This window comes from Pinus tabuliformis, chromosome 8, assembly GCF_031772625.1.
Source record: "Pinus tabuliformis cultivar Carrire ecotype Pingquan chromosome 8, CPIR1, whole genome shotgun sequence".
NCBI classification, from domain to species: domain Eukaryota; kingdom Viridiplantae; phylum Streptophyta; class Pinopsida; order Pinales; family Pinaceae; genus Pinus; species Pinus tabuliformis.
This window is the reverse complement of record NC_142294.1, coordinates 120,835,922-120,846,103: the sequence shown is the minus strand read 5'-3', so window position 1 is coordinate 120,846,103 and position 10,182 is coordinate 120,835,922. Positions and strand designations below refer to the sequence as shown.

Genomic DNA, 10,182 nt, shown 5'->3' with positions numbered 1-10,182 from the left:
GACGATATTGTAGGGGAATCCCTATGGGAAAATAGCTCGGTGCTAGGATGATAAAAAGCTTAATGCCTCTTCTCATTAGAAGGTCGTCTTCTTTGAAACCCATTTCTTACATATTTTCTTTCCCACTCCACACTTTACTTTTATTTGAAACGCAATACCTGCGCTCACTCATAGCGATGCGATAAATTTGCTTCTGCATCCTCTTACCCCGAAGAGAGGAATCCCTTCCTTTTGGGAGGGACTCTTGGGAACGAATCCAGCAGAAACAGGCCCTGTAGCTCAGAGGATTAGAGCATGTGGCTACGAACCACGGTGTCGGGGTTTCGAATCCCTCCTTGCCCACCCTGAAAGGGGAAAAAAGGGAGGCCTTTCACGGGTAGGGAGATTATGATTGGGATAGCGGACACAAAGCTATGGAACTTAGTCTTCACAAAGGGTCTTTTATCGAAAATGATACCCGGTACGTCCAAAAGTAACTAGCATATTTGTGTCTGACCTCCTATAAATCTTCCTCATTATTAGATTTAGATTAGGGTTATAGAATGAGAGATTCTTCCAAATCCGAGGGAAAATATGAGGGAAAATAGATTGACAGCATGAAGGGATCCAATTCTGACTTCCAGGGAATGAACTTATAGTTCTAATAGCTGGTAACAGGTCGAGAGACTAGTAACGGGTCGAGCGAATAGAGGCCTCTTCACCTTCAGCTCTGGAAATGTCATCACATCAGGAGAAAAATGGATTTGTTTATCTAAACTTTTCAGTATTTCGAAGAGACCGTTGTTTCCATTTTGCCTTTCCTGGACGACCGAGATCCTATCTTGATCCCGTGGCGATTGTGCATTCATATATTATGAACAAGGACAGGTAACGTTTGACTTACTCCTAATGGTAAAAACGAGCTTTATTTTGAATAAAACGGATCTCCCCAAGTAGGATTCAAACCTACGACCAATTAGTTAATAGCTGACCGCTCTACCACTGAGCTACTGAGGAACAACGGAGGGTTCCCATATACGGGCAAGATTATTGTTCTTTGGACCGACCCATGATCATTAGTGTATAAACGAGATACTCAATAAGGTTTTTTATCAACTCTTGGACACCCCACCCTAAAGGTATATTGACCTATAAATACAATAGGATCTATAATTATTGCTACCATTCAATATTAGGTATTACTTAAAAAAAGAATAATTCGATTATGTAGAACCTTGAAATAAAGAGATAACTTTTAGATTTAGATAAAGGAGGATTGGCGGTGAAAATAGCAGTTTCAGAGAAAGGCGGAATCGGTAAATCAACAACTAGTTGTAATATCTCAGTTGCTCTAACGAGACGTGGTCAAAAAGTGTTATAGATTGGGTGTGATCCCAAACACAATAGTATTTTTATTCTTACAGGATTTCTAATACCTACAATTATAGATACTTTACAATCCAAGGATTATCATTATGAGGATATTTGGCCCGAAGATGTAATTCACAAGGGTTATGGAGGGGTGGATTGTGTGGAAGCAGGGGGTCCACCCACAGGAGCCGGGTGTGGAGGATATGTGGTGGGAGAAACTGTAAAGTTGTTAAAAGAATTAAATGCATTTTACGAATATGATATTATATTATTTGATGTATTAGGTGACGTGGTCTGTGAAGGTTTTGCTGCTCCATTGAACTATGCAGATTATTGTGTTATTATTTTAGATAGTGGATTCAATGCATTATTTGCAGCTAATCGTATTACTGCCTCTATAAGGGAAAAAGCTCGTACACATCCACTCCAATTAGCAGGCTTGGTGGGAAATCGTACATCTAGAAGAGATCTTATAAATAAATATGTAGAAGCCTGTCCAATGCCTGTAATAGAAGTATTACCTATTATTGAGGATATCCGAGTTTCCAGAGTAAAATACGACGATTTATTCCGGGAAATCCCCAACGAAAAAGACATACAATTCCATTTTTTTTATTGAACTAATTATAGCCACTACCCACATTGAACAAAATTGTGCACCACAGATAAGAGCTAATGAACAGACCTGCAATACCATAAAAACACATTACAATTACTTGTGGAACAAAGAGTATTTGCTGAGATGACAATAGGGGTATCAGGTTCTCACCAAAATAACTCGAGATCCCGACTAGGAAAAATCCTAGTGAACCCAGAAAGAGGATACAAGCCCATAAGAAATTACTTCTTTTTCGAGACCCTGTTATAGGTTCTATCCAAAGCCATTTGGATCGACGATTCATAAAAAAATTGTATTCAATTCCATCCTATTGAAGTTGAGGGAATAGCCTACTTTTTTATCCGTTGGTTCCCAAACTCTTATGAACTATCTATATAGATAGATAAATTTTCAGTTAAGTCAGCCAAGTTTGTCTTCTTGTCCATTCTTACCATCCATTTCAAATGGGTCCTTCCCTAATTTCTCAATTTTAGAAACAACATTGGATCAGTGGAGTATAAATATCACCTGGAATAGATATCTATACCGTATGAAAAAAGAAAACCGACCTGCGCAGGATATTTAAAGGCCGAAATTCACTACCGCATGACTATTTCTTCGATAGTGGTGTGGGTCATCCAAAGTCCAAATTAGAAGTCTGAGACCACTTCACACTATTTGAGTTGGGATTCCCTGACATGTACCACCCAAGGAGAACTGATTTCAAGTCCATTTGAAGATATTCAGCTCCCAAGGGAATCGTCTTGTCCGCCTATCAAGTCATTTTATCATTAATGAGCCAAGGGAGGTAAAGTGGAGTTCAAAGACTATATAAAGAAGGCATTGGAAGATAAAAGAGAAGAAGAAGTTTGAGTATTATTATGTTGGAAAAATTTCTCCAAGGAAATTGTTGGGCCGCTAGTTTGTCATTATTATTATCACCTCTTAACACCTATTTCATCCATTTCTACCATTCTTTATCACATCATTTATCACGGTTTATCATATAATTCCATTTTATAATTATTTGTGCTCTTATGGATAAATATTATTTCTTCTCCTTTATTTTTAATAAATTGATGATTATTATGCATGATTTTACCAATGATGGTTTATTAATAAATTTGTTGTAACATCACTCACCATTTTAGCCTCCAAGATATTTTCCAGATTGCAGATTTGATCTCCAGCTCATCATTAAATATTCCAACTCAGAAATTTGCTGGAATAAGAAGTGACAGTTTTTCATTGGACGTTTCAGGCAAATGGAGAAGAATCTGGAAAATTCGAAACATGGGTTTTGTTCAGAATGGACCAAATTAGTTTTGTAATAAGCAGTTTTCCCAAATTCGGTCCGTATTAAGAGAAACGGAAGGTTCTCTGAAGACATTTTTCTCAGATTCGCTGTTGCGGCCGGTTTCCAAATTATCTTAGTTGCAATACCAAATTCGACCTGTTCCTGTTGAATGCTGATGGAAAGATATTTCAGATATGATCTTGCTGATCAATTTGTTGTGAACAATCCAATTTTGTTATGGGAATCATTTTGTAATCATATCTGTTGTAACTTCTCTCTGCTCTTTGTGTATTTAAATGAGAACAGAGATCAAAGAAGGGGATGGAATGGGGATGGATTATTAGAGGTTAGAGATTAGATTAGAGATAGATAGGATATGATAGGAGGAGATATAATGGAGGGATTTAACTTTTCACTGGGGACCTTAATTGTAATATACAAAATGTTATTCTGAAGGATGCATCGTGCTGTAATGAGGATTGAATTCAATGGTTTATACATAATCTACGTTGCTGTTCATTCATATTCTCTGAAGTAGCTCAGCAGTATTTGTTGGTGGCTAGGGCCCAACCCTTGGTGGATCAAACTGCAATTCCTTGTGTCATATATTTCTGATTCTCGCAAGTTTTATTGGTTTGGTAATTTTCCCGTTTTCTGTGAGTTTATCCTATTCGCTATTTACCGCTTCCCTGTATTGAAGTAGTATATTTTCTTTATATATTTTACAGCGCTATCACTTGATTCGATTTACGTTTATTACAGGGTAAATTATTTAGATAGTGAATCGTATTGATTTAATCAGCTGTAAGAGTTTGGTTATCACTATTGAACTCTCAAATTGATATCATTTCCATTTTGATTGCTTCGTAAAGATTGAGTATGGTTTATATTGAATAAGCCAAGAAGAGATGAGTTATTGCTACTATGCTCTCAGCTGATGCTATTTTCAATTGAATTGCTTGCTTCAGATTTGATTATGGTTTTGCTTGAGATTAAGTCTTGATGCTTAGATGTATTATTTCCTTTAAAAGTTACAGCTTGAGATTTATGATTGCATCCGTTTACTCTTGTATGGAATTTAATGGATTATCTTAAATCATTACTCTCTGGATTTATAGCTTGCACATATTGTGTACACTCTTGAAACAAAAAGACTTACCCAGGTTGATAATTGATGTGAGGCAATTAGGAGTTTTAAAAGACACCTATTATCACCCAACATTTTGGTGCCGTTGCCGGGGAGAGTGTTGCCATTTCACAGTGAGTGATGTATGTTTGATATTTGCTGCTAGGAAATAATTGGGTATTAAAAACGGAAAGTAAGAACCTACGTAACGAGCAAGTAAAGTGCTTGCTCCTCCACTCGCTTTTCAGCACAATTGCATAGAAGTTGAAGTAGGTGTTGATATTTGTCTGCCGTGAAAGAATTGGGTATTAAAAATGGGAGGTAAGAACTTGCGTAACGAGCAAGTAAAGTGCTTGCTCCTCCGCCTGATTTTCAGCAGAATTTTGTAGGAAATTTAGAGGTAGAATTTTTGAAAAAATCTCATAATTCCACTCAAGTGGTGATGTAAGCACCACCCATTTGACTAACCAATTGACAGGAACATTTGAAGGAGGAGCCTCAAAGAAACACATGAAAAACATCTTCTATTATGGTAAGAAATGGCTCACATTGCAACTTTGGAATTCCCTATCAAAGATTTAGGAGAAGTGACACAAATGCACATAATTCCCCCATTCTCTACCAAATTTTCATGGTTTGATAAATGAAGATCCAGATACATTCTTATTTGAGTTTGAAATACTTTGTAGAGGATATGATTATTGTACTAATGATCAAAGGTTGAAAATGTTTCCTCTTACTCTAAAAGGAGCAGCTCTCCAATGGTTCATGAGCCTAGGTGGGAACTGCATCCAAACATGGGAGGACATGAAGAACATATTCTTGAAGAAGTACCAAGACTACCGCAAATCCAATGAAGATATTTTCGATATGATACAAGGGGAAGATGAAAGCTTGGAGGACTATGTGGAGCGATTTCGATACAACCTTAAAAAATCAAAGCATAAATATCTGGAAAAAGAGATCTTGAAAACACTCCTTCTTAAAGGAATCAAAGATGAATTTTTAGAGCTCTTAAATATAATGGGAAAAGGTGATGTTTTTCAGTTGTCATATGATGATGTTTGTGAATTGTGCATAAGGTATTCAAGAGTAATTTCCAAGGCTGGTAAGAATTCTAGAGAATTTTCTTCTTTCTTTTCCAAATCTGCTACAAGAACAGGAGACATAAGAGCTGAAATCAATGTTTTATTTGAAAATTTTAAAGTTGATTTTATTAGCTCTCTAAATTCAAAATTGGATGTTTTGCAGGTTCAGAAAAATCAAGAAATTGAAGAAATGGTTTTCCCTCATTACCGAAAGGAGCATCCCACAGATAGTTGTTCTTCCTTATCTAGGATGGAAGTAGCATATCAAAGAGATGAGGAAGCTACAACAAGGTCAAAACCATGGGAAGCATGGCCTACAGGTATGGTTCAAAACACTTCCTCTCCATCTTCTTACTTGCATAATCCATTATGGAATACTCATGTGTTAGGGAAGCCATGTCAATCTCAATATAACCCCCACAAATCTTGTCTACAAGTTTGGCATGGTTCATCTTATGATTGCATGACTACTCTCCCTCATCTTGTAGCACAAACACATCCTCCATATTCTCCACCAGCTCTTCCACAACATCTTGTTTGCCTATCAAAATCATCCACTCAACCCAATCAACTACATCATCAAAATGCTCCATTCCATACACAATTTCCTGCTCAACTCATTCCACACCCTCACCACAATAAACCAGTACAACATGCTTACAGTGTTGAACTGCAAAATTTACCCACCCTTCCCACCCATTCTATCTCACATGCACCATTGGAGAAAACTTATATTGAGATTCAGAATGTTTCAAATCCAAAAATTGTAGAGGTTATGGAAAAAAATGAGGTTTCTTTTAGTTTGCATCAACAAGCCATTTTAAAAGCTCAAGAACTTCATGATATGATGGCTATGGGAAATCAAGAAAGTAAAGGATATATTGAAGATTGGTTTCACTCCATCATTTGTTTGCAGCATCACTCCATACTTCAACAATTTTTGATACCATCTTTTCAAGGGAAGTTGGCTTCTCATACCCTAATATTTATTAACATGCATTTTTCAAATTTGGGTATGTACATACTTGAAGCCTTATTTCGAAAATGGTTCCACTGGAAGTACTCTTATACGTAATCATATTCATTTTTCAAATCAGAGTAGGTTAGTGTAAAAAATAAAATAAATAAGGACATAAATAAATACATTTTGTTTTTATGTAAAAATAGTTGTTTTTGTTGCAACACGCTGTGGAAATCAACATCGGTGATAAATGTTTTAATTCATTTGTGTATGTAGATGAATTATAATATAAATAACAGTTCTACAAACACTCGTATTCATTTTTATCACCAATTTGAAAAATGCTTGAATATCATATTTTTTGGCTTGTGGGCTTGATGAAATTTCTGAAAACATAGTTGGGACAGTCATGTTTTGAGGGACCAAAAGAGAATATTTTTAAAAAATATTTCTATCCTAAGTAGCCCTTGATGTCTAATTTCCAACCCAATTTGAATCACTCAATTTGGATTTGAAACGAAAAAGTTATAACCAAAACATTGATTGGGTGTCTAGTAGGCAGCTTAGGAACAGAGTTGGGACAGTCAGTTTTTGGAGGCCTAAATGACTATATTTTGAAAACCTGTTTCTACGGTATATTTCCCTATGAATCTAGTTTACAAGGCAATTTGAATCACTCATTTTTGATATCGTATGAGAAAGTTATGACCAAAATACTGACTGTCTATCATAAATCAGCACTCTTAAAACTCTGTTTTTCTGGCTGTTCACTAGAGTATTTGACCCATCAATTATTTTTGTTTTCAAAACCTGTTTCTATTGGAGATAAATAAATGAATATAATTTCATTTTCAATTTGAATCATTCAAATCCGTCATCAAACGAAAAATCTATGCTTAAAATATCCACTGTTGTTCTAAGTGGGGAAATCGAAAATGACTCTGTTATGCAGGTTGTTCTAAGTAAAATTGACATATCATATCATGGAATTTTCAAAACCTGTTTCTATTTGTGATATAAATTTGAATTAGCTCTCATTTTGCTTTTTAATCACTCGAATCGGACCAAAAACAAAGGAGTTGTGATTAAAACATTGCTGGTTAGTATGGTCGACCACTGCTCTCCCGCAGGTGATAAATAAATTTTACTTTGTTATTTTTTTCTGTGGATTTGTTTTACAGAGTAACTACTTGTTAGTTTTTTTCATAATTCTTGGATTAGGGGAGCCCGATCACCTCTCTTTATCCATGATTTAATGTTTTATTGTAGGTAGATACTCGTTTTTTTGCAAGTCTTAGGAGAATAAAGAAGGTCAATTTACGGACGAGTGATTCTTGAAAGAAATTTTAATGAAACAAAGGCATTTCATCCAATTCATTACCTAATGGATTCATAACAAAAGAAATGAAGAATTGATTTCCATTTGAAGATTTATGTCACTGCAGCCAAAACATTTTTCCAAGAGATCATTTTTTTTCCATTGACAGATTGATATTCCCTTAGGAAATAACATCATAGCTGTTGTAACTTAATTTATTTATTTATATACTATTTCTAAATAAAGTGTTATTTCTTTTCTAATTCCTCTTGTGTTTTAGGTGTTGCTTACTTCAAATTGAAGTTTCCGCTCCATTGGCGATTGAACAATGAGGACCCCACCATGCAAGTTTCAGTTGCAGAAGGAAACTCTTCGACAACCCCAATTCTGTAAAAAGTTATTTTTGAGACTTGTGATTGTTTTTTCTGTTTTTCTCAATTCCTTTTCTTTCTTTTGTATGATTGCCCTTCTGTTGTTTAGAGCAGTAGGGATGATTGCTTGTCTGTGTTGTTTTTCTCTCCCTGTTTTCTTTTTGTTGTTCCCTATAGGGAACAACACTTTTTCGTGTGCATTTTTTGTTGTTCCCTATAGGGAACAACACTTTTTCGTGTGCATTTTTTGTTGTTCCCTATAGGGAACAACACTTTTTCGTGTGCATTTTTTCGTTGTTCCCCATAGGAAACAACACTTTTTTGTGTGCATTTTTTGTTGTTCCCTACAGGGGACAGCTGCTGTTCCCTACAAGGAACAACACTTTTTCGTGTGCATTTTTCACTGTTCCCTACAACAAATAGCTGCTGTTCCCTATAGGGAACAACACTTTTTCATGTGTGCATTTTTTGCTGTTCCTTGTAGTTCCCTATACAGAACAACACTTTTTTGTGTACATTTTTTGTTGTTCCCTATAGGGAACAACACTTTTCGTGTGCATTTTCTTTGCTGTTCCCTACAAGGAACAATTGTTGTTCCCTATAGGGAACAACACTTTTTCGTGTGCATTTTTTGCTGTTCCCTATATTGAACACCACTTTTTAGCGTGCATTTTCTTTGCTGTTCCCTATAGGGAACAACACTTTTGCGTGTATTTTCCTTTGCTGTTCCCTACAGGGAACAACTGCTGTTCCCTATAGGGAACAACACTTTTGCGTGTATTTTCGTTTGATATTCCCTACAGGGACAACACTTTGGGAGTATTTTCAAGAACAACCCTTCCTTCCTCTTGTGGGATTATTCCTAGTTCATCTCAACCACATTTTACTGATTCCCTTTCATGGCATGAAGTACACTACTTTTATGAGGACAAGAATTATGGATTCTATTGAAGTGAGTTAATATCATTCATGTTATGATCTTTAACAGGACAACTCCTTGATGATAGATTCTTTTCAAAAGGGACACAATTATTTATATACTACTTTACTGCATTGTTTTTTGTTGTACATGATACTGATTGATCATCTTAATACCATGCTGGTTCCACCCTTCCTGGTTATAATCTTCTCTGTCTATAATAAATGAGATTATGGATATATTTTTTTCTATTGACATGTTCAACTTCTTCCACCATCCCTACTCTTAAGGAGTACTGAGCCTCCCTCTATTTATCATAAAAATGTGTAATAACAGCAAAATTTTTCCTACAGATAGAGGATAGGGGGTCTCATTAAGAGCCAACCTACCATGTTCATAAGGATGTAGTGAATTGACATTCGCACTATGGTCACCACCCCAGGGTTATGATCCATTGGATAACCAAAATATCCTTGGAACAGAAGGTCTCATCACGAGCCGGCTTGATCACTTTTGCTTCATCCCGGTGAATGGAAGTGTGGTTATTTGGTTACCACGCCAGCACACTGATCTCTTCTGTAGAACAACACTAGAACTCTCCATTTATAAATTGAGGATCCTGGCTCATACGGGTTAAAAAGAAACCCTGCTGAGGCTATGGACGCCTGTTGGCAGCATAGGCTCTGCTTATGGTATTGAAGTTATATCTTATCGTCAATTATTACTATAATACCCTTTTCTTATTCTCTCTTTTTATTGGAGAAGTTATTTCCTTAATTTTTCCCTGTTTTGAACCTTTACGCATGAGAAATTGTTTTCCGATCAATCGCATCATTTTAAGCTAGAATACCATCATCAAAGCATCTTTTGGACATATTTCTATACTTTTTCTTTTTTGCATAACTTATCATTAATCCAAAATGTCCTATCTCTTATTCATAACTATGTTTACACACTCTGCTCTCATTATAACCATACCTCTCGCCATCTTATCATTGATATGTGTACTCTGCTTCATTTACTGTCGTATTGTTCATTCCCTTGCCTTGCCGTTAGCACAACACCTTTCATATGTTTTATGGTCATGGAATCCCTTTTCCAATTGGAGGGGGGAATGTATGCATTATGGGATAGCATGTAATATAATTACTGAA

General features: G+C 36.0%; 1 non-coding gene across 1 annotated transcript; it reads right to left on the bottom strand.

The window, feature by feature from the left end:
• Positions 1-924: 924 nt before the first annotated feature.
• TRNAN-AUU (transfer RNA asparagine (anticodon AUU)) lies at positions 925-996 on the bottom strand. Its single transcript has one exon. It is a non-coding gene; the product is annotated as a tRNA-Asn (tRNA).
• Positions 997-10,182: the final 9,186 nt, after the last annotated feature.